General features: G+C 41.4%; 1 pseudogene; it reads right to left on the bottom strand.

Annotated features, from left to right (window-relative positions):
* LOC103085855 (centrosomal protein of 78 kDa-like) overlaps positions 1-25347 on the bottom strand; it is a 47119-nt pseudogene extending 21772 nt beyond the window's left edge.
* Positions 25348-25609: the final 262 nt, after the last annotated feature.

A 25609-nucleotide genomic window follows, 5' to 3' on the forward strand; every position in this document is an offset into this window, starting at 1 on the left:
ACAATTAGAACTTATGTCCTCCCTTCATCTATACCTTATTTCAGACCCCTTTCTTCTTGCTATTACCTGGTCTAGAAGTTACCAAATTTCTGTTTGGTGGAACCAGTTGTTAGACACTTCTGTTAAAAAAGGACACTATAGTCAAATAGCTTTGAGGATGGCTGTGTACCATACGCTTGCTGTGACAATCCAGAATAGAATGAACACTAGCCTGCGGCAGCCCCGAGGAGCTGTACAGTAAAGAAACCTGGTTAACTTTACTTAAGCCAGGTTCTCCCTTCTGCCGGCCTATAGACCTTTCAGTAGGGACAGGAGAGGAGGTGGCAGCGTGAAAGTCCCACTTGAAAAGAGAAAACACTGCTCCTCAGAAGAGTGGGGCATAATTGTCTCCAGGCTTCTTCAAATTCCTCATCCATACTGACGTCAGTGGTCTAAAATGCCACCTGAACTTGTCCTTTCCATTCTTAGCTGTTTTCTGAGGAAGCCAGCTCCACGCACGTGGGTGGTTAAGACCCCCTCTCCTCCTCGCGGCCTCCTTTAGGGGCACTTGCCACTGCCTGGGGACACTGCACTGATCCTCCAGAGCCTGTGCCTGTGGCTCCATAACACACCCATCTCACACTCACGGCTCTGGACTTCTGCTATCCTCTCTGCCTTGAGTGTCCTTTCCCTTCACCAGCTGACTCACCAGTTTTTCACGAGTCCTTTAAGGCTTAGCTTAGGGACTGCCTCTTTCGATGACTTTTCTTTGCCTCACAGCTCCCCCTCTTCTTCCACAAACACTGACCAAACGCCCTGAATATGCCCATCACAGCATGTCACGTGCAGGATGAGACATCTGCTGTGTGTCTTCCCCTCTCACCCCACTGCTAAAGGGCCAACGCTGCATTTTGCTCGTTTCACTCCTCTAACACCCAATCCATGACTAATGAACTAACTAGTACTGTAGCCCTCTTAGTAACAATCAGGCAGGAACTTCTAGAAGAAATCTGACACTCCAGCTGTTTTCTGCTCTCACCTTTCAGTCTGAATGAACTAAAGACTTATCCATACATGTTTTACCAGGGAGACATAATTTAATCCAGAGATGTGTCATCACATACTCTGCTTAAAAATTCTGCTCACGATGGGGGAAGGAGACAGGTGTGCTTTCTGACAGCCCCGCTGTTTTGCACTTCTAGTGCTCACTGCCTTCTCTCTCAGTGCCTTCCTTAAACCCTTCTTCTCTTAACAAGGAAACAGGATAGCAAAGTAATTAAGAGCCTGGGTTCTGCCTATCTGTGAAACAGAAACATAACCAAAGACATAGAGAATAGACTGGTGGTTACCAAGAGGGAGGGAGTGGGAGAGGGTTGGATTGGGAGTTTGGGATTAGCAGATGCAAACTGGTGTATATACAGGATGGATAAACAAAATGGATACATTGGACTTCCCTGGTGGCACAGTGGTTAAGAATACGCCTGTGTAAGAATATGCCTGCCAATGCAGGGGACACGGGTTCGAGCCCTGGTCCGGGAAGATCCCACATGCCAGAGAGCAACTAAGCCCGATGCCACAACTACTTAAGTCCATGCACCTAGAGCCCGTGCTCTGCAACAAGAAAAGCCACCACAATGAGAAGCCTGCACACCGCAACCAGAGAAAGCCTGAGTGCAGCTAGAAGGCCCAACGCAGCCAAAAATTAAAAAATAAATACATTTATTAAAAAAAAAGTGGATGTATTTTAAAAAAACCAAAAAGGTCCTACTGTAGAGCACAGGGAACTATATATCCTGTGATAAACCGTAATGGAAAAGAATATGAAAAAGAATGTATATAAATGTGTAACTGAGTCACTTTCCTGTACAGCAGTAATTAACACAACACTGTAATTCAACTATACGTCAATAAAAAAAATAAAATTTTAAAAAATTGCCATAAAGATAGTCAGGTAAGGGGGACTTTCCTGGTGGTCCAGTGGTTAAGACTTTGCCTTCCAATGGAGGGGGTGAGGGTTCGTTCCCTGGTGGGGGAGCTAAGATCCCACAAGCCTTGCAACCAAAAAACCAAAATATAAAACAGAAGCAATACTGTAACAAATGCAATAAACACTTTAAAAATGGTCGACATCAGAAAAAATCTTTAAAGAAAAAATTCACATAAATCAGAAACAAATGAAACATAATAAAGTCCATACATTAAAAAAAAAAAGAGCATGGGTTCGGGTCACATCTCAGCTTCCCACTTACTTACAGCTGTGTAATTCTGGGCAACTCACATAATGTCCCCTCAGACTCCTCATCTATAAACGGGGATGGTAACAGTTCCCTACCTCAGAGCATTGCTGTAATCCATAAACATGGTTAAGTGCCTTGGTAAATGTTTGAGGCTCTCTGGTTATTGTGAATTAAAATACCTCAATGGCTTCTGGCCATGTGATTTAGAATAGTTTGACATTTAACCAAATGGTAAAACTATTCCATTTATTATTCCCATCTCTTTTTAACCCTTACCCTGCTTTGTTGTTTATTTTTTCTCCCAACATAGAGTGCTAGTTCCAGGAGAGTAAAGGCTTTATTTTGTTCACTGCTGAAAGCAATAGCACCCAGAAAAGTACTGTACATATGAAGCCCTCAGTAAACACTAGCTGAATGAATGGTGCAAAGTGTCACAAGGAAAAGTAGACCAAAAATTCCATTGTAATAAAAAAGTATAGATAAATCTTTCTCTAATGGCTTCCAGTCAAGTAACTGAAACCACCATATGCTATAATAAAACATAAGTAATTTATTAAAATTTGAAGGCAAAAACATAATTTTAAAAGATTTAGACCTATGTTAGGCGTGACACAGTATGGATGCTTTCTTGAAATTCACAGTCGGATCCAGGAGTATCACTTTCAGAATGTTCTAGTAGATTGAGTTTATTTTTAGTTGTCTTTGATGAAACAGTCACTATTCTACTCTCTTTCTTAACAGAAATGTGTTTTTTCGAAGACTCACTTTTAATTGGTTTATTAATCAAAGAATTATTTTGCCCAATTCCTTTGCTTTTCTGCTTTACAGGTGAGTCAGAGCAGGAACGCAGGTCCTTCCCAGGTTGTTTCTTAGCAGAGTAGTTTTTGGTATATTATGCTCTGCTCATTTTCTCTGAAGACGACCTGCTATTTCTAGGTAATTCCTCTTCTTTTCTTTGACTTCCAGTTCCAGAAATGACGTCTGCTGAAGGAGAACATGTTCTAGCAATGAAATCTTCAAAAGACTCCTGCCGCTGCTCTGTGACTGGGACCCCCAGGTTGTCTTTGGAAGTTTCTAAGGCCTCCTCAATAGACACTGGGACATGGAAGGAGTCGAGAGGCAAAGGAATCCTAGCGTCACCTGTAATTTTCTGAAACTGGACAGAAAAACAAAAGACAAGACAAAAATTCAGTGATGAACAAAGCCAACCATTAAAAAGTAGAGTTCAAAACTTCAGTGTTACTCTGTGATCTTATTATTAACACAGTCAATTGATTATTCAAAAGATTTCAGAGCCAGTTTTTTTCTAATTATATCTTGCCAAGTGATTCTCAGCTTAACCTAGCTATATCCAAGGCTATGTCTGCTACATTTTCAGACTTCAGTGACTGGGGTAGTTATTACCCATTTCCTTTCCCGCACTAAAAATGAAACCCTCTTCTGTAAGATAATTAATTTCTTTTCTATCCTCCAGGCACATGCAAACAGTATATAGTTTGTGACCAGACTGTGTTCTCAAGCTGTCAGTTCCCAAGACCAGTCTGAGATTGGTTGATGGGGGCTCCAGGTAAGGCTAGAGGAAAAGCTGACAGGTTTTCCCCTCCCATTCCCATAACCAGGTGATTCACTGTCATATATTACCTATTAGCTATGCCTGGATTACTTATTTTAAAAATTATATCAGTATGTGTACCTTCATTGTAAGCTGACTGCATACAAATAGAAACAGATAAAATATGAATAGAATAGACATTTATACAATTTAAAATCTGGAATATTTTCTCTAATGTTCTTTCTTTATTAAGGATAGTTTGCTTTAACTCATAAAATTTCTAAAGAACTTCCAGTCTCCTTATTTACAACAATACAGTATCATGAAATGGGCACACATTTACTAATCTCAGATTTGGAAAGGATTCCAGAGTCTTCTAGCTCCTGAGCATGTGAACTATTAGAGACTGATCATTATTGTTTTCTCCCTGACATGGTCATTTCCTTTTTGCTAATCACTCTTAGAATCATTAAGTGCTGTTCTGTCCACTTACTTGGATATGTTGCATTTGTCCTGGGGCACCCTGTTTTGATTCTGATTTTTCTTCTTCAAGTGCCTTCTTTTCTTCTTTACGTGGACTGCTAACAGTAGAATTCATCTGGGGATGACCTAGTAATTGAAAATCTGACTGATCTATACCAGCCATTGTGGCCAGCTGCCCAAGCCTGGACCAGAGGAGGAAAGGAGAAAAGACAAAGGTTATTATAATCACATAAGAGCAGTTTAGATTTCCCCAGACCTACAATCATGAAATACTTCTAAAATCTTAAAAGCCAACATCCTACTCCAGACTACAAGCCTCTCTCTCCCCCAAATTCTCAGCCCTTTCCAGATTCATCCTATAGGACACATCCCATCTCCTTACCTATTACCGCTCCATTTTAAACAGTGTCTGACTAGCAGCTTCAACATCTATCATGCACCTCATCCACTACCTCTCACACCTCTATTCCCACACTTCTTTACCACCTTTCCTCCAGTTTCCAAGAATGTGTTTTTTCCTTCCTTCCCAACACCAACACCAATTCATTCACTGACAAAACACCACTCCATCAACTATCAGTCTCCACTTCCCTCTTCCAGCAAAATTGCTCCCAGTTGAGAACCAGTGACCTATATCTCCCCTGCAGATTAATAAGAATTTTTATGTCTAAGGCAAAAATAACTTTAATTCAGACTTATCAAACAAGCAAAATAAGTGAAAGATAGGAAGATTCTTATGCATTCCCGAATATTTTCAATGAAAACTGCCTTCAATTTAGCCTTTACAAAAAACTACACCTACTAATTACTCTATCTACAGGTTACTCTTTTATAATGAGCTCCGCACTCTACCAAAGCAGGCTTCCCTATTTGCATTTCTTAAAAAATTTAATTCCTCATTTTAAAAAGTCAACTATATTATCTATAATTACAAATTTAAATATGGCCACGGAAGTGATCAAAATTGCTCCAGTTCCTTAGCAAACTACCATTATAGTCGCAAAGAGAAGAATGCCGTGAAGAGAAATGAACTAACCCAGCATCTTTAAGGAGATCCAAGAAAGCCTGGAACTTCTGAAAAGAATTCTCAATGCTGCCCAAAACACCTGCATCATCCAGGATCATGCTTGTCAATGAGTGGGCATGAAGGGCTTCAGACAAAGAGAAATTCATATTTCTTAAGTGGGCATTTTCATGTTCCAGCTATAAAAGAAGACTAAAAATGCCTGACATGATTTTTTCTCATTGTCATCAGAAATAGTCTTGCCTATTTTCAAGGAACAAAACTAAAACACTCAAAATGTAATTAATTTGTAATTAACCTAACTCTGCACCAGTAAAGACAGAGACCATATCACATAGTAACCAAAACCCACAGGCCCCCAACAAAGTTTCCTATATAACACTTAGGTGGTATATAAATAAACCAAAGTTATTGTTTTATTAATGGTCTTTCACAAAATGTCACATTTCTAAATAGTTGAATTCATAATGGAGCCTTATTCCACATTAGAAAATTACCTGCTTTAAGTTTCTCTTAAATTAGAAAATGAAATATAGAATCTGATTTGAATAAAACATTACAACTCTGCTGAATGTTAAGAATTAACTTTAGTGAGCAAAGTATCTAATGCTTACGTTTAAAAGTCCTAAATCATACCCAACCCAATTAATTAAATGTACAATCACCAATATTTTCTTTGGCTTCTTGAAAATATTCCCCCCGTGCACTCTTCCCCTTCCGCTCATCATCTATGCACTTAAAACCCCCTGTAAGCTCAACTCTAGTATTTCTCAGAAAGGCTGTTAATGTTCATGATGCCCCTTTTGCCTTACATGAGCAGGTGCTCAACATTTATTGAATGAGTGTCCACCAATCCAATGGATGCACTTTCAAAAATTCCTCCCTACACTCACCCTGTGATAAATTATACTTAGATAGAACTTTTTAGATTATACCCTGCTTTCATGCACATTCCCTAATGTAATTCTCATAGTATATATTTTTATCTTTCATTGCATTCTTCGAAGTTTTCCAATATCTTAAATTTATTTAAATGATTCACTTTCCTAATTCATTGTCAGGAGAGTCTCATCGTGTCTTTTATGTTACTGTATATACAGTATATGCACAAAAAGTGCCTTCTTGAATCAAAGAATCATGAACAGGAAATAAGCTAATGTCATATAAAAGCACACACACACACATACACAAAACCAGATTTTCACATTTTTAAAAACATGCTTTCTGGAATATAGATCATATGATCACTGAATACCAGTAAATGCAAAAGTCCATATGATACAACCAATTTGCAATGTATTACAGTTTTAAAGCTTACAAATTTTGTGTATATGGCTTAAAATCAAATCAAAATAAAACCAAAACACTCTCTAAAGCAGAAGAAGAAACTTGTTTACCTCACTGACTCGTTTATCAGCCTTCAGTCTTATTACTCGTTCCTCCTTTAACTGCTTTAGGCACTCCTCCAGGTTTTCCTAAACAAACAGAGTCAATATTATAACATTCATAGTATAATATCCCAAAGCCTTTCCAGCTATTGGTCTCATCAGGATTTAGGGGCAGAGCCAGAAGTGAACTCAGATTTTAGTCTGCTACTGGTAATATCATACCATGCTAGTGAAATGAATTATCAAAATCTATCAAATTAGCATAGGTAAGATTTATTTAAAGTCTGCTCTTTCCAACATAAATTTGTGGCAGCCCACCATAAAAGGCATATGCGTATAACATAGTAAGTCAGAAATAAGAAGTGAAGACCAAGAAAGAAAAATTCTATTTTGATTTGTGGGTCTCTTTATAGCAGGAAGTCCTATTAATGAACATGCTTAACATACCTGAATTGCCTAATTGCAGATTCAAAAGCATGTTTTGAAAAAGTAATCACTTTTAAAGCAATTCAAAGTCAAGCACTATTCCTGGAGTTCCCTGGGTATGAAATCTAATCATCAAAACCCTAAAAGGGGGCTTCCCTGATGGCACAGTGGTTAAGAACCCGCCTGCCAGTGTAGGGGACACGGGTTTGAGCCCTAGTCCGGGAAGAACCCATATGCCGTGGAGCAACTAAGCCCGTGCACCACGACTACTGAGCCTACGCTCTAGAACCCACGTGCCACAACTACTGAAGCCTGCACACCTAGAGCCTGTGCTCCGCAATAAGAGAAGCCACCGCACTGCAATGAAGAGTAGTGCCCCCGCTCGATGCAACTGGAGAAAGCCCGCGAGCAGCAATGAAGAACCAACGCAGCCAAAAATAAATAAAATAAGTGTATAAAACCCTACGAGGAAAGAACAATCACTAACTCCATGTTTTGGGGGGGGGGGTTTGGCGTTACACGGGCCTCTCACTGTTGTGGCCTCTCCCATTGCGGAGCACAGGCTCCGGACAAGCAGGCTCAGCGGCCATGGCTCTCGGGCCTAGCCGCTCCGCGGCATGTGGGATCTTCCCGGATCGGGGCATGAACCTGTGTCCCCTACATCGGCAGGCAGACTCAACCACTGCGCCACCAGGGAAGCCCTATTTTACAGATGAGGGAAACAGAGGCAGAGAAGTAGAATAAGTAGAGCAGCACAGCCAAGGTCACACCACTAAGTAGCAGAGCCACACTGTGGACTCAGGAAGCTGGGTGCCATTCCTGTTCATGGAGGTGGTAGTCTTCTCATTCACCAAGGTCACTGAAATAAAATGAACACTGATAAACTCTCTTAGGAGTTTTAGGAACTAAGACACTTCGGTCCTTGAAGTGGGGACACTGCTTGCAATAGGCAGAATTCTAACAGAGCCCCCAAGATTCCTACTTACTGAACTACACAAACCTTCCACTTATCCAGTCAAACTCTAAATCTAGGTGCTGCAATGAAGGGATTTTGTGATGGAATTAAGGTTCAAAATCGGTTGATTTTTTGATAGGGAGATTATTCTAGGTGGATGTGACCTACTCAGGCACCCCATGAAAAGGACCTGAACTCTTCCTGAATTGAGGGACAAGAGGGAGACTCTCCATTGCTGGCTCTGAAGAAGTCCAATGCTGTGGCAGGGAAGGCAAGCGAGAGGTCTCTAGGACCTGAGACTGTCCCCCGAATGACAGCCAGCAAGGAAATGGGGACCTCTGTCCTGCAACTGCAGAATCTGAATTATGCCATCAAGCCGAAGAAGCTTGGAGCCATTCTTTCCCAGAGCCTCTGGATGCTAACACAGCCAGACTGACATCTTGATTTCAGCTCTGTGACCCACATAAACTATAGTGAACATCCAACATTTGGGGCTCAATGTCTTACACTTAAATTTCACGTGCTTTAATACTCTCGGGAGGGAACCCACATGTTCCAGTGTGTATCTGAGCAGGAAACCCAGTCACGCTGTACCTGGACTTCTGACCTGCAGAACTGTGAGCTAGTCAAATAGGTATTGTTTTCAGTCAGTAAGAGTGTAGTGAAAGAACTAATATCCTACTCAACCTCCTCATGTTCAACCTTCATGAACAAAAACGATTTTCATTGTTTTAAGCCACTGTTTCAGGGTGGTTTCCTATGCAGTGATAAACAATCAGAATACCTACACTTATGAAAACAGTAAGGCATATTTATACATTTTAGCTGCTTTGAACAATCACTTAAAGAATGAGGAACTCTATTATATGCCATCATTGGGAGAGGAGCTGGTATCACTTTCTGGAGAGTAGCTTTTGGTACCTAACAACAATCCTACATCAGGGGTTTACCCTAAGGAAATCAAAGATGTGGGCAAAGATTTATCTACCAACTATGATGTCATAAGATTGTTTATAACCAAACCCTAGAAGAAAGCTAAGAGCCTCCAAATTGGGACTGGTTTGAAGAAAAACAGCTCACCGTATGAAGGAATGCGCTATGAAGCCACTAAAAATAATGACAACAGGTCTCAACCAGAGTTAATGAATGGGCTTCAGGAGTTCTACATTCAAAATATATCTGTGCGTTTTTCCTGGGAGATGGTGCATAAGCTTAATCAAATTCTCTGATGTAGAAGAGTATTTAGACAAAATATTTTTCATACGTTTTTCAGACAAAAGAGCAGATTAGGTGTGTGTACATGCAGAGGTGGCTTTTATTTCCTTCAATGAGTTGTTCATTGTTTTCAAAAATTTACTCAATGAACATATATTTTTATATTCAGATCATGTTTAAAAAACTGACAGTCTGGGCTTCCCTGGTGGTGCAGTGGTTGGGAGTCCGCCTGCCGATGCAGGGGACACGTGTTCGTGCCCCGGTCCGGGAGGATCCCACATGCCGCGGAGCTGCTGGGCCCGTGAGCCATGGCCGCTGGGCCTGCGCGTCCGGAGCCTGTGCTCCGCAGCGGGAGAGGCCACAACAGTGAGAGGCCTGCATACCGCAAAAACAAACAAACAAACAAACAAACAAACAAAAAAAACCTGACAGTCTAAGAACTTCAAATTCTTTAATGTTTCATTACTAAAGCCAGCCAAGTTTTCAATGGGGAAAAATTGCAAAATTCCTCTACTTTCAATATAATGGTTTAATAAATCTTCTAAAACCGATTTCAAAGAATTTTTAAACAAATAAGCAAACAAACAAAAAAACCCTCACCACAGTCAGAGGAAAGTAGAGTAAAACTTCCTGACTGGTTCTAAATAGCACATCAAAGTGCAATTACATGAAATAGTTTCTCCCTCTAGTGGAGGGAATTAGAACACAGTGTTAATTTTTTGTGAAAAAGTGTACCCTCCTCCCACAAAGTATTAATAATTCATGTCCCTTACATGGAAATATGGAACCAAAAAAGTTAGAAAGTAAAATTGCTTGATATTCTATTAAATAAGTAAGACTAATGATAAGGCTTTGGAATAATTTTCCTTCCTGTCATCTGCTCTCCCTTCCTCCCTTCTGTACATTGGCTAGGGTGATTTTTCTGGGACAAAGCTCCCATCATATTGGATATCAAATTTTATGTTCACCTTTTCTCCATTTAACATTGAAATCAATCATTTTTCATATAATCAGGGGATTCATAACCTTGATTTTTTTGTGTGGGCTACAAAATATTCCACTGAGTGGGTTTACTGGTTAACCACTTTACACATTTAAATTCTTTCCAACTTTTCAATATTATAAGACAAAATAACCGTTTTCATGCATGAAGGCTTTTTTCTGTATTGAGAATAACGTTCTTGCAATAAATCCATAAAAATGAGTTTGAGGTCAAAGCAAATGAACATTTTTAAGGTGCTGAGGTACCTATCTCCAAACTTCTTTCCAAAAGATTTCTAAGATTTTATACTGCTATCAGCGATGTATCACTTAGTATATAACCTCTACTACAACTGTTGGTTTATTTCCTCACATAGAGGAATTGAAGTTATTTGAAGATAGGGGGTGTATTTTATTAAGTGTTTATCCCCAGCACCTGTGCCTAGCACAACGTAGGCGGTCAATGAATAATTGCTTAATAAGGAAAATCCCTGCCAATACAAGATATACGTGTGTGAAAGACAGACTGTGTGTTTTTCTCTAACTGGATAGATGAAAACTTGTCATCTTCTTTAATGTGCAATTTTTTTCCTGATAATTAGCAATTATATTTCTCTTTTAGGTTATATTGTAAAAATTCAGATTCTCTGAGGCAAATGGAACTGGCACTACCCATAGCTAAATTGGGTCTTTGTTGCTGCGTGCAGGCTTTCTCTAGTTGAAGTGAGTGGGGGCTATTGTTCATTGCAGTGGCTTCTCTTGTCATGGAGCACAGGATCTAGGCAGGTGGGCTTCAGTAGTTGTGGCACGTGGGCTCAGTAGTTGTGGCTCGCAGGCTCTAGAGCACAGGCTCTGTAGTTGTGGCGCACAGGCTTCGTTGCTCCGCAGCATGTGGGATCTTCCCAGACCAGGGCTCGAACCCATGTCCCTGACTTGGCAGGCAGATTATTAACCACTGCGACACCAGGGAGGTCCGGCTATTGTTATTTTGAATTCTTCTCCATTTCCACGTAATACTCTTACATGACCATTTTCTGACTAAACTGGAGGCATTATCTGTTCACTTTCTATTTTACTAAGTAAGGGTTTAGTTCCTTTACACTCTTCCTATGTCCACACTGCTCAGTAAAGTTATGTCATCATTAGTTATTCCACTGCTCATGATCTCTTTGACTTGTAGTGATATACTTAAAAACCTACATTGTTGATCAAATATAAACTCTCTCAACATCACGGTTTGTAAAATGAGGACATTCATACCATCTTCCCTTTTTTCTACCTCCTGTCTACCTTCCAAACCTAGCTTTTACATTGTCAAAGTTGAAATTTATATTCTGTTCTATGTGCAGTTAAGTCTTCTGTTATTTGAGACTCAGTAGGGAGTAAGGTTTAAGACAACAGGCAGAGAGCCGAAACTCAAAGCCTCGATCCAACCCTAAATTAGGTACAGCCTGGGCAAGTTCCTACCCTGCCTTAGCTTCCTTTTCACAAAAGTGGGAATGATATTAGCACCAACCTCATAAGGCTATTCAGAGGATTAAATGAGTTAATATATGCAAAAACACTTAGAGCCTAATATATACTAAGTACATACTAGTACATTTCAGTACATACCAGGTTAATGCAAATACATACCAAGTATAGTTTAGGTTAGTTATTTGTTATTACATGCAAGTTGACAATAAAAGCTGCAAACCAAGACAGTATTGCCATTATTACAATGAAATTAATATTGCCCACTCCAGATGTACTGTCTCTGTGTATAGACTACACCTCGTTCCACACTGTGTCAGTGTCACTGCCCTTGTGCAGGGTGACCACATACCCCAAGCCGCCTTGGGCTGTTCCAGTTTATACCTGTTGTCCTGATGTTACAGCATTAGAGCGCCTCCTTACACTATTGAAGTGTAAGGAGTTTGGACAAGTTCTGGTTTGGGCAACAAATTAGATAGCTTGTCATTACCCCCCGTGTGTGGCTGAAAAGGGGGACATCTATAGTGTCAAGTTTAAGTGGATTCTTCTCTTCCTCACCAATAGTAGGTTAAAAAGCAACCATAGCTTAGTTTGCTTCAGGTTTATGTCAGTATAGCCTTTTCTCCTCTGGAGTTCAAGTTCCTTCTCCTCTTCCTCTCCCTCCTCCCTTCCAACAGTGCCTAATACCTAGTAAGTACCATATGCCTCAAGGTGATTCTAAGCTCTCAATCACACAATCAATAGAAGCCTCTCCAATCTAGACTAGCTGCAATCTGCACCGAATCCCCTATTACCCTCCTTCTTGGTTTATTGCCTCATTTTTTTGGATTATTTCTATAAATAGCTTAAGGTGTAGCACAGGAGGTCAAATATTCAAATTTCTTTGTGTACAAAATATCTTCTTCAGCCTCCACTTATGACTGATAGTTTGGCTGGATACAAACCCCTAGGGTGAAAATTATGTGCCTGAAAAACTTTGGAGGTATCTTTCTAACGCCTTCCAGGATCCATGGTGCTGATGACAAGTATGATAAAGTCAGATTTTAACTATTTTTTTAGGTGACTAGTATTTTTCTCTCTGGAATGGATGTATCCTGTCAGTATTTTATTCTATGTTAATTTATTTTTTCAGTATTTTAAAGTTTCATAATGAAGGGTGCCTAGGTGTGAGTCTATTCTTGTTCATCTTGCTCAAAACTTGAGTAACTATTTCAATCAGAGGCCTGATGTCTACCTTCAGCTGTGGGGAATTTTGTTGCCCTTTGACAGCTTCCCTCCATTTTTTTTCTGGGTCTGGAGTTTCTAATAGTTACATGTTGCATCTCCCAGATGCAGCCTCTCTAACATATTGCTATCACGTTTTCCATTGTGTCTTCCTTTTTTATATAATGAGAAATTTTTTAGATTCCTACTGAAGTTATTTCAGCAACCATATTTTCATTTCCAAGAGACCTCTCTTGCTTTCTGACCATTCTCTTTTTAATTAACACCCTAGCCTTATTTTATAGTTGCTAGCTCTTTTTAACTCTCCCTCAGAATACTAATTAGGGTTTTTTCTTAAATTATTTTGTTCCCTAAATTGTCCCCGGTCCTACCAGGATATGTTTTCACACTTTTCCCCCTCTCTCAGGTTGTAAGCTTTACTCATCAGGCAAATGACAGTTATTTTCTATTTAAGAATGAGCGCAGAAAGCTCCCTGAAGTCAACGATTGATTGGTTTCTTATGCAGGAAGAAGCGGGGAGTAACTGTAATAGGATCCCCCCCAAACACAATTTTCTAGGGTGTAAAAAAATCACACTAGCTGCCCTAGTTCTCGCCAGTTTCACTGTTTTCAAAATGAAAGCATCTCATTTCAGGAGCGTGAGGGCGGGGCTGGGAGTCCACTCCTCCAAACACAACCCTTCAATGAGCTCCCCTATTTCAGTCACACTTTTAACTAACTCCACCCTCTCTCCTACATGTGCATCTGAGCATGGGGCTACTTCTGCAGGTGGGGTCAGAATCCTCCTCAGTTGCAGGTGGTCGCTGTGCATATTCTAGGTGATGCTTTTCCTCTGTTCTACTGCCTTAGTTTCACACTCTTCCACTTGTCTTCCGTCTTTCAAAACTATGTTGAAATCTCTTGATTGTTGTGGGCTTATATACTTAAACACTTTGATACCATCCTTGTAGTGTCTTGTCAAAACGGATAAGAGCTGAAAGGGTTCTCAGTGCATTCTGAATCTGCTATTCTGTGGCCCCAGTGTGTAAACTTCTTGGTCTTCCCCAGTGTCTATCATTGCTATTAGAAATACAATCTCCTGGTCTACTCATGAAGGAAATGAATACAACACATCTAAAATGACAAGGAATGCGGGTTAGATGCTCTAGGGTCTTGTCGTACTCTGCCATTTACTAATCAACCACTTACGTGCTACAAATTGTAGGTGCTCATTTATAAAATGAAAGAGGGTAACTCTGCATGAACTATAGATTTCTCCTACTCTAACATTTAATAATTTTCTAAGTTCTTTTCTTAAAATTTCTCTATATTATCATTAATTTTAATTAAAAAAATTAAAACCTAACTTTCTCTTTTGAAAATCAAAGAGTTAATTCCCATAGTCCTACAATAATGGGATAATTAGTTCTGAAACCAGTCAAGTTTCATCCGAAAAGAAAATCGTATTAAATAATTTTTAAAAAGTAAACATGGACTTTGTAGCACAAAGACAAGGTCCCCCGCAAATGGTGTTCCTTTATTTACTAGAAAGGTTCAGCTCTTCATTAAAGTTGAAATAAAATAAATATATTATTTTTTAGGTGCAAAAATTTCTTATGAAAATCAATTTTTCTTTTCTGTCCATACAAACAAAAGTATGGAATGACATTAGAGGTCAGGTTCATTTGGTAATAGAATGTAGCTTCTTGATATTTTTTATTTGAGGAAAGGAGAATATCAACATCAAAACTTTTTTCAACTTTACTTTTATTTAAAATGAGGCCATATTTTCCTCTTGTAAAAAGAGAGTTCAACTAGAACTGTCAATTTTCTCATCTGTAAAACAAGAGCACTGAATCAGCTGACTATAGTCATTCAGAACTCAATTTCTTTATCTTATGATCACTAATGTTCTCCCTAAATCTAATATACTAAGGTTCTAAGGAAAGGAAAATATATTACTAACGACGTTTTGATTTTTATTTCTTAGAGTTCAAATGTCCACCATTCACCTTGGTCTAAGCTTAACCATTCAAGGGGATACAATGCAGATGGGAGGAGAAAACAGAACCCTCACACAAGCTGTGCAGTGTTGCAATCAGGCTTCCGTTTGAAAAATAATCTTCTCTATAGCTTTAAAGTGATACCTTTGTACCAGCAATGCTTCTTGTTTCAAACTGATTTTCTCTGGCTCTTCCTGAACACTTTCTGAGGAATCATCGACCTCTTTAATTTCTGAGGAGGAAGGACTCTCTACTATCACAGTCACAGGAAATTCTGATGGACCTGAGTGTCACAAAAAGAAGATAGGAAACCACAGAGTTGTTAAACTCAAGTGCAAAGACTGGGGATTCAACACTATACTTTATGCAACAGCAATTCACATTACCATTTGGTCAGATTCTTTCAAAACAGAAGCTGCACTCACATGTATTAAAAGACAAAAATTAACTGCCATCTGTGTATCAATATGTTAATGTGCTTCAATCACATGTTTTCATCAGAGTTTAAACATAAAATCACCTTTAAGATCTAGGCCATGTGATCTGCTCCCTGCCATGTCAGAATATACCCCGTGAAGTTTACTGTCTTAAGAGTGATAGAGTTCTTTTTACCTTGACAAATAACTAAAAGGAAAATAAAAAAACACACACACAATAAGATGAAGAGCCTATACATTTGTCAATCTTGATTTATTTGCTTTTCTTGAGTCAGTTGGAGGTTTACAGCCACATTCTTAAAATCATTAACTGCAATCTTCCCAAACAGGTAACTGATGAACTGATGCATTCTAAAACTTGTCAGTAATAAAGTGTTATTCCAGTTTACAGCAACAGTTTAATTCTATTTAGGTACTAAAACTGAATACACTGAATACTACAAACTTTATTCCCAACCACTCAGTAAAGTACTACATAATTTTGAGACAAAGGGGAAAAAAAGAAAAACCTAAAAAGTGTAAGACTCTTCCGCTTTTCATTTCAAATGATACATGCCAATCTTGATGATCAATCAGCGACTTAAATGTCAACTATAAACCCAGTATTTTATTAGCTGCTATGCAGTATACTAGAGCAATAGAAGAGAGAGGACCTCAAACCCTCTGTTCCCTCAAATTGAAAGGCAGGCTTCCTGACCCCTCCAGACCACTACTGGACACAGGGAGCACACACTAATGTTTAAGGACCCCAATCAACAGTAACCTGCTTTGTGATTACTTCCATGACACACCCCCACTAACACCACTGAGTTTGCTGCTCCTATGGGACGTTACATGTATTTCCTATTTTAACACATACCACAGTGCATCATAATTATGATTGCAGACAGTTATTCTAACAATTTAAAGAGAATGATGACTTTTTGCTCTTTACATCTTGCTATTTCCCTTCCCATAATATTTCTTGAAGAGAAACCATAAAAATATAAACAAACACAAAACCCAGAAAATATACAACACATGTGGTTTGTGGCTTAACACAAACTTAAGTAAGATTAATTCTGACAGTATCCAGCATGACAAAATTCCATGGTACAAATGAGAATGGACCAAGGTTTGAGCAGGTACAGGAGACAATGCAGGCATGAACAACACCAAGAAAAGGTAGACAGGAAGTAACATGGTGTGTAGGAAATCACAAAACCAGTCTGATGGGAAGAGACTTAAACAAGACTGAAACTCACTTTCTAAACCTCCATCTCCAATTGGACAATTCGCAAGACACAGATGCCCCAAAGTGGCCGATTTATTCAATCCCTTTAATGGGGAGGAACAGTTTAAAATTTTACCCCTTTAGTTTGCCCCAAAAGCAACTGTCAAATGTTGGCAGGACACAATGAATGCTTACCACCTTTGTTAACATAGTTACATCTCTCTCTCTCTCTCACAACTAGCCCACTTAGTTCCAGGTTCCTTAGCGCACCTGACGCACTTACACAGAGTCTAAGAGCTTTACACAACTGGAAGGTCACATCTTTATTTCTTATTGCAGGAACACAACCTCTGGAAACTTGACTTCTGTCAGAACCTAAAGCAAAATTATTGTAAAATGAATGATTTAAACCATACATTTTATCACCGTTAAAAAGTATCTAAAAAGAAAAAAAAGCATCTGCTCTGTGCCAAGGATTAGAAACGACTCCTGCCCTTAAAGCCTCATTAAGGAGGGACATGTATAAACTCAAAATTTCAATCACATGAGATAAAGAACCATAACCTTTATGCACAGAGGTTCCTATGGAGGCAAAAAGTTATGTCTAACTTACGGCTTCATGATAACCCTGAAGTACAATCGAGAAAGATGAGGCTATGCAGAGTTGGAGGAGGAGGTGCATTAACTGCAGAGGGAGCACCTGTGCAAAGACACTCAAGCCTGACTCCTGCTGGGCACTGTAAATATTGCAGGTGGGGATGACTAAAGGCCAGGGGTCCAAGTGTGAGAAGGGACAGAAAATAGAGATGTTGGTCGAATCAAGCCTGGGAGAGAGCATGGCTTGTATCCCACAGGTGATGAGGCCCGGGGCTACCACTGGCTGAGTAAGGGTGCCTCCACTGATTAGAAAATGGCACCCCACTGCTGAAGGACCAATTAGATAAAGGGAGTGATCACAAAAAGCTCCCCTTCCTCAGGGCCAAAGAGCCCCAGGGTGCTTGGTAAAGCACAGTTCAGACTACACGCCTCTGGGCAGAGCACATGCTGGGCGGCTAGTATGCACTAACTCTGTGTGGGCAAGCCATTAGCAGCATTATTTTAGGCGTATCTTTTCATGTTAGAAGATCACTCAACCCCAGTAGGCAGATGAACTTAGAGGAACTGAGTCCAGGGGCTGCAGAACCACCCAGGAGCTTCTGCCATAGTCCGGGCAAAATGCAACGTGGATGAAGAAGGAAATTTAGGAGGAAGCCAAAATCTACAAGCTGGACCCACTGGATGCAAGACATAAAGAAAGTTCAGTGAAGGAACTCTGAAGAGAATGGGCTCTGCAATAAATTTTTCTTAAATTCAATGTAAAATATTAGGCAAAATTAAGTACAGTGGCCTTTAAGGTCCCTTCCAGCTCTAATTTCTTTTGATTTCTAACTTATTACTCTGGTTAAGTAAAGTCTCTTCAGAGGTATGGAACAGTTCCTACACCTGAATGGGATGCAAAGAAAAACCTGATTTCTCTTCACCAGGGGGTGAGTTGAACTGTCCTTGCAGAAGAGATAACACATGGTATGAACCCCAGATCCTAGAACAGGGCCAGGCTCATGATAAGTATTCAGCTTCTTGAAAACAAATGAACAATCATTTCCTCTCCTAGATCTTAACACCCTTTCTCTGCTGGCTACTTTCAGCTTATAAACATCCTCAATATACTCACTTAAAAAGCCCTCAGACCTATGATTCTTTGGATCTTCTTGTGGGTAACCTAACTATCTCCCATGCCTTCAAATATCTGTCCTCCCAAAAAGCCCAGATCTGTACCTTGGGCCCAGACCTGTCCAGTCCCCTCTAAAGCACTGAAGATGAAGTAAGATCCTCTCCCCACCCCAATCCCTTCCTACTGTGCTCTGCATCTCACAAAAAGATGCAGCTGTCAAACGTCACCCACGCTTGCTGCCCTTCCTTTTTTAACTGGTGACCAGGCCCATTCTCTCTCAGATCTGCAAAATTCATTTCAACCTTTTATAACTTAAGTGGGACCCTTAGATTACAATTCACCCTGCACCCAATCAACTGCTTTCCACATGGAGGTCTGAGTGAGTCTCTAAACCAGAAGTCCATCTCACTGTTCTTTAGGGTTTCCCACAGCCTTCAGGATAAACATCTAAACTTCTGACAGGACAAACAAGGCCCCGTTCTGTTGGGCCCCACTAGGTTTCCAGTATCAACTCTCATTTCTTTCCCAAACCCTGAGTTCTAGTCCTGTACCTTAGTTTTGCCATATTTTCTTATATTTCTCCAACTTTGACACACACTGCTCCCTCCTGCCACCCCAGGAGCTTCTACATATCCTTAGAAAGGATGGCAACTCCTCCAAGAAGCCTACCCTGAACTTTCCCTTCCAAGATTCTGTGCTCTGCAAAGGGGAAACGTGAGGGGGAGGGATAAATTAGGAATCTGGGATTAACATATACACACGACTATATATAAAATAGGTAATCAACAAGGACCTACTGCATAGCACAAGGAACTCTACTCCATATCCTGTAACAACCTGTATGGGAAAAGAATCTGAAAAAGAATGGATATATGTATAACGGAATCACTTTGCTGTACAGCTGAAACTAACACAATATTGTAAATCAACTATGCTCCAATATAAATTAAAATTTAAATTAAAAAAACAAGATTCTGTGCTCTGTAGCACCAGAACTCACTTCTTCCAGAGCAATGACTACTGTGCATGTGTTTACTTGCCGCCCAGTAGAAGGGGAGATTACCTAGGGCAGAAGCATCCTCTCCAGCAGCACTTGGTTCTGACAACTCATTCAAGTGCCAGGATACTTTACACACATAACCTGCTTAATTAATTCTAAGAACTCACAGAAAGGGTGGTTTTTAATGTCATTTTACAAGTGTGGGGATTGTAGTGCAAAAGAAACTTGCCCAGGCCACAGAGAGCATAAATTCTGGAATTCAAACCCTAAGCTGCCTTCACACCGGTGCTCTTTCCACTATATGATAGGACTATTGAAAAAAAATTTTTTTTTCCCTGAGCCCTGTTTTAATGAAAAGGAAATGAAGCTGGGATATATCAATTCCTAATCTCTCTGGTGTGTACCAGACAAAGTCATTCAACAGACCAGGTAACATCTGTGGAACAATGAACGATGCTCCAAACTGTGCTAAGTGTTCTACATTGTAGAGTCTATAAGCAGTAACAGAGTGTGACCTTGTAACCGCCACAGAGAGTGAGTCCTGTTAAGCCCATGCTTAAGAACACTGAGACCTAGAAGCCTTAAGACACTCGACCGGGGTCACCGAGCCGGCAGGAGTCCTAGGCCGCACGCCCCACCTACTGCACGCACACCCGGGCACTGGGCACTGGTTCTAGTGTCCGCCCTCCACCTTGTACCATCTAAAACTCCGCTTCGCAGCGCCCACACAACAGCCCCTTGGAAGCGGGAAGTACAAACCTGTCTCGCCAAGCCGTGGCTGGAAGAAGCTCTGGATACAGATCAGGGGCAGAGGGTGCTCAGGACCGACGTCCAGTCCACCCCGCGGAGGCCGTCGGCGTTAACTCCAGCAGGCCCTCCCGCAGGGAAGCAACGCACGGCGGGCAGAGGCACCGAGCCCTGCAGCGCCCACAGGTCCTCAGAGCGCGAGAAGTCGGCTGCGCTCTCCCGGTGCAGCTTCACCGAGTGATCATGGCCCGAGCGCAGCCTCAGGGACGCTGGCTGCACACACGATGCCCACACACGCCTGGAAGCCCTGGCTGGCCTCCCAGCCCCTCGGGTGGCCATAGCAGTCCAGGGAGTGGTAATAAGGATCAAAGTGGTAAAGGTCCTGCATTCTTCTTCTTGCATTATTTCAAAACCGGCATCGCTGGCGTCAGGCAGTCCGGTAACTGGGTCCGGCGGACCGGTAATTGGGTTCATTTGCCTATGCGTTATCTAGCTGCCATCTGCCTCCTGAAATGCAAACAGCTACACAGGGTGATTTGCTACAAGACAGTGCAGGGAGCTTAAGCACCAGATGCAGGATGTAATTTACATTGACAGCTAGGGAGTGATAGGAACAGGATGTAATTTAGCTTTGTGAAACATACATCTAGTTACAGACACCACAGATTAGTAACAGTTTAAATAAAACTAGGATCGATTAACCCTTTCAGGCCAGTTTATGTGTCTTCTCTAGCCTGTTCAGTCCCCTTTACTTTCCTTATTTTCAGGAGAGGAAAAACTTCATTTCTATTTTTGCTGCAACACTATTATGCTTAGTGAAATAAGTCAAACAGAGAAAGACAAATACGGTATGTTATCACTCACATGTGGAATCTAAAAAATAAACAAATGTAACAGAAAGGAAATGAATGCACAGATGTAGACATCAAAGCAGTGGTTACCAGTGGGTAGAGGGAAGGGGGGAGGGGCAAGATAGGGGGAGGGGAGGGGATGAAGAGGCATAAACTACTATGCATAAATTAAGCTATAAGGGTAGCCAATGTTTTATAATAACTTTAAATGGAGTATAATCTATAAAAATATTGAATCATTGGGTTCTAATATATTGTTATTACAATATAATACTGTAAATCAACTATACTTCAATTTAAAAAATGATCACCACAGTACGTCTAGTTAACATCCATTACCATACATGGTAGAAATCTTTTTTTCTTGTGATGAGGAATTTTAAGATCTACTCTCTTAGCAAATTTTAAATATGCAATACGGTATTATTAACTATAGTCACATCCCCAGGACTTATTTATCACTGGCAGTTTGTACATATTGGCCACCTTTACCCATTTCACCCACCATCCACACCCTGCCTCTATGAGCTTTTAAAAAAATTCCATATAAAGTGAGATCATACAGGATTTTTCTTTCTCTGTCTGACATATTTTACCTAGCATAACACCCTCACAGTCCATTCATGTTGTCACAAATGGCAGGATTTGCTTCTTTCTCATGGCTGAATTATATATATATATATATATAATATATATGCCAAATGTCCTTTATCCATTTATCCATCGATGAACACAGGGGTTTCCAAGTGTTGGCTACTGTAAATAATGCTGCAATGAATATGGGGGTACAGATTTCATTTTGAATTAAGAGTTTCTGTTTCCCTCATACAAATACCAAGTAGTGGAATTGCTGCATCATATGATAGTTCTATTTTCAATTTTTTGAGGACCTCCATACTGTTTTCCATACTGGCTGCAACAATTTACATTCCTACCAACAGTGTCCAAGGCTTCCCTTTTCTCCACACCCTTGCCAAACTTGTTAGTTCCTGTCTTTTTTTTTTTTAACATCTTTATTGGAATATAATTGCTTTACAATGGTGTGTTAGTTTCTGCTTTATAACAAAGTGACTCAGTTATACATATACATATGTTCCCATATCTCTTCCCTCTTGAGTCTCCCACCCTCCCAACCTCCCTATCCCACCCCTCTAGGTGGTCACAAAGCACCGAGCTGATCTCCCCGTGCTATGTGGCTGCACGAATTTGTGTGTCATCCTTGCGCAGGGGCCATGCTAATCTTCTCTGTATCGTTCCAATTTTAGTATATGTGCTGCTGAAGCGAGCACATTCCTGTCTTTTTGATATTAGCCATTCCAACAGGAATGAGGCGACATCTCTTTGTGGTTTGATTTCTCTGCTGATTAGTGATTTTAGGTGCCTTTTTAACTATCTGCTGGCCATCTCTGTATCTTCTTTGTAAAAATGTCTATTCAAATCCTCTGCCCATTTTTTGTTGGATATTTTTTCTATTTTTTTTGTATGAGTTCTTCATATAATTTGAATACTAACCCCTTATAGGATATATGATTTGTAAAAATTTTCTCCCATTCGGTAGGCTGCCTTTTCATTTTGTTGTTGGTTTCCTTTATTGTGCTTTCTAGTTGGATGTAGCCCCACTTGTTTATTTTTGCTTTTGTTGCCTTTACTTGGATCAACGTCTTTGCATAAGTTCTGGAAACAACTCTTTCATAGTTTCCATGGATCGTTTATGGGGGAGAGGGTGAGTTGAGATGAACTATTAGTGAAAGGAGGGTCAATGGGTCGAACTATAGCCTCTGTTACTGTAGGTGGCCTCAAGGCCACAACTGATAGTCATTATCTCCCTCCTGCACTATCCATTCTCAATTCCCCTCATCCTTGGATAATATCTCTGCGAAAATGGATGGCTTACTTCGTGGGGTGACCCTCACGCTCTACCCCGAGTGAGTGTTCTGAGCCCTGGTCATCATTTCTTTCTCAAACCATGGCTGCTGTACTTGATCATTTACTGTGTACTTGACCATTTACTGTCAAAACTGGGAAAGGCAGTACCAAGAAATACCCCACAGACTTGTTTTTAATCAATCATTTTCCAATTAAAAAATTTTTCCCCCAGACATGTTTATCACCCCAAAAGGAAACTCTGGACCCACTGAGAAGATACTACTTCGCTCTCTCTACCAGGCCCTGGAGACCAGCAACCTGCTTTCTTTCTCTATGGATTTAATTATTCTGGATATTTCAGATAAATGGAATCATACAGTGTATGACCTTTGTGTCTGGCATCTTCAATTTAGCATGATGTTCGTGAGAGTCATCCACACTGTAATATGCATTAGTATTGCATTCCTTAAAAAAATGTTTTTGGCCGTGTAACTGATATTTAATTGTTCCATTCCTTTTTATGACTGAATTACTATTCCACTGTATGTATATACCACAATTTGTTTATTCATTCATCCAATGATGGACATTTGGGTTATTTCCATGGTTTTTCTATTGTGAATAGTGCTGCTATAAACGTGTGTACGTAGATTGAAGTGTTTGTTTTCAGTGATTTAGGAGTGGAATTGCTGAGTCATACGGTAATTCTATGTTTATTCCAAAAAACACACACCAAGAAATTTCCTGAAAGTCTGCCCTTGTCTCAGAAGCAGCTTTTCAGGAAACATGATGTGCAACAGTATGGACAGTGTCCCATGAGAGCTTATTTATGATGCCTGGGGGTCTGGAGTTGGAAAGGGCTTCCCTTAGGAAGTGGCAGCTAAACTGAGGGCAAATTCAATGTTTTTTCCTTCCTTCCTTCCTTCCTTTCTTCCCTCCTTCTTTCCTTCACAAGGATGACATAGATGTTTTACACAGTATATCCTTTTAAAACTTTTGCATTTGAACCCTGAACTTATTCATAAGACAAATGAATGATTATTTTAAGCAGGGTATTAGGGCTCAAATTATTAATATCATAGAACCATTACAGTGACAACTTGGATTGGAAACAATTTATTAGGAAAAACTATGGAAGCTTTTTTTATAACAATTTTGATAAATAAAAAGTTGACAAATCAGTGTATAGAGAGAATATTGGTTATTTGAGAAATTGTATCATAAAATGGAGGGGCTCCACAAATTCTTCGATGTACTTGAAGAAAAGAGTGCTAAGTCAGTTTGGGCTGCTGTCACAAAGTACCATAAATGGGGTGGGGTGGGGGCTTGTAAACAACAAAAATGTATTTCTCAGTCCTGGAGGCTGAAAGTCTGAGATCTAGGTGCCGGGATCATCGCCTTCTGATGCAACTCTTCCGGGTTGCAAACTGTCTACTTCTCATTGTGTCCCCACAGGGCAGAGAGCAGAGAGAAAAAGCCAGCTCTCTCATGACTCTCACAAGGATAAGAATCTCATCATGAGGGCTCCATCCTGATGAGCTCATCAAATCCCAAAAGACCCACCTTCTAATACCATCACATTGGAGGTAGGGTGTCAACATGTGAATGCTGGGGGGACCCAAATATTCAGTCTATAACAAGTACTAATGGGGAAATGAGAGCTTCTCTTGAGGATGTAAGGGCTGCTACAAAGATCAATGGTTCATGTGTTTCCAGAGAGAACTACAATATAGAATAAGTTCTATAAGGCTTTCACAGAATAGATTCATCTTTCTTCCCAAAAACAGTCCTTGGTAACCAGGGACCCATTCCTGGAAATTCACTCTTGCTTAAGGAAATCCATCCTCTCATTAAAAAAGAAAAATCTTACGAAGCTACAAGAATGACACAAAGGACTTTTCCCAGCTCTAAGATTCTGTGTGTAAATCCTATTAGTCTAAATTTATTTCCAAAAGATAGACCCACCGCGGGGTCTGCTCCTGCGGGGAAGGTGGGATCCCCGCTTGTGTCCCGGACCCCAGGTGTGGCTTCCTCAAGTTTGGGGTGAAGCCCCCAGTCCCCTTGGGCTCAGCAGCGGGGCGGTGGGCTCGGGGGAAGGAGCATGGTCTCCGAGGGTTTCTCAGCAGGAGATGCCGGGGCTGCCGCGCAGGAACCCAGCGGCCCTGGGTGGGGCGCAGACTCGCCAGGCCTGGGTGTCCCTGCTGCGCACGGCTGCTGAGAACAGGGTCCGCAATGAAGCTCTGCCTGGCAAACGGGGACTGTGGACGGCTCCATCCTCCCCTTCCGTCGGCACAGCCCCATCGCAACCCTCCCTTCCAACAGGCAAAGCCTGTGACCTGCGGCTGGACAGCTCCACACCCTCACGCCCAGGTGCTCGCCCCACGCCTGGAACAGGCACAAGCCCTAGGCTGGACTCTCCGGACGGCTCGAGCTGGACGGCTTCTTCGGCGTGCCCGTCACCCACCCCGAGCCCAGGGGCCGGCAGGGATGTCGGAGGGCCGCTCGGGCCCGGGCGGGGCGGAGGCACGGGCTTCGCGGCTGGGCCGGCCCTCCTCGCCGCCTCCTGCCTCTGCGCCCCGGCCGGCCCGGGGTGGGCTTCCCATGGCCCCGTCTCCTTTCCACCCCCGTCGCGCCTCTTAGCCCCTGGGCCGCGGGCTCCACCCGGGGCAGCACCCAGTCGTGAGGGTGCGGGAGGGCGCCCGCCCTCGGGGCTTCCCGGACACCTACCCCCTGAGGAGGGTCCGACTGGCACCGCAAGCGGCCCTGGCGGGAGGGAGACCAGGGGGGAGGGGTCGGTGGGGAGCTTGACTTGCAGTCACTCCCGAGGGGACGCTGAGCCCCCAGGGCTGGGTGCTGACCGGCCTC

The sequence above is a fragment of the Lipotes vexillifer genome, unplaced genomic scaffold (genome assembly GCF_000442215.2).
Source record: "Lipotes vexillifer unplaced genomic scaffold, Lipotes_vexillifer_v1.1 scaffold466, whole genome shotgun sequence".
In the NCBI taxonomy this organism is placed as follows: domain Eukaryota; kingdom Metazoa; phylum Chordata; class Mammalia; order Artiodactyla; family Lipotidae; genus Lipotes; species Lipotes vexillifer.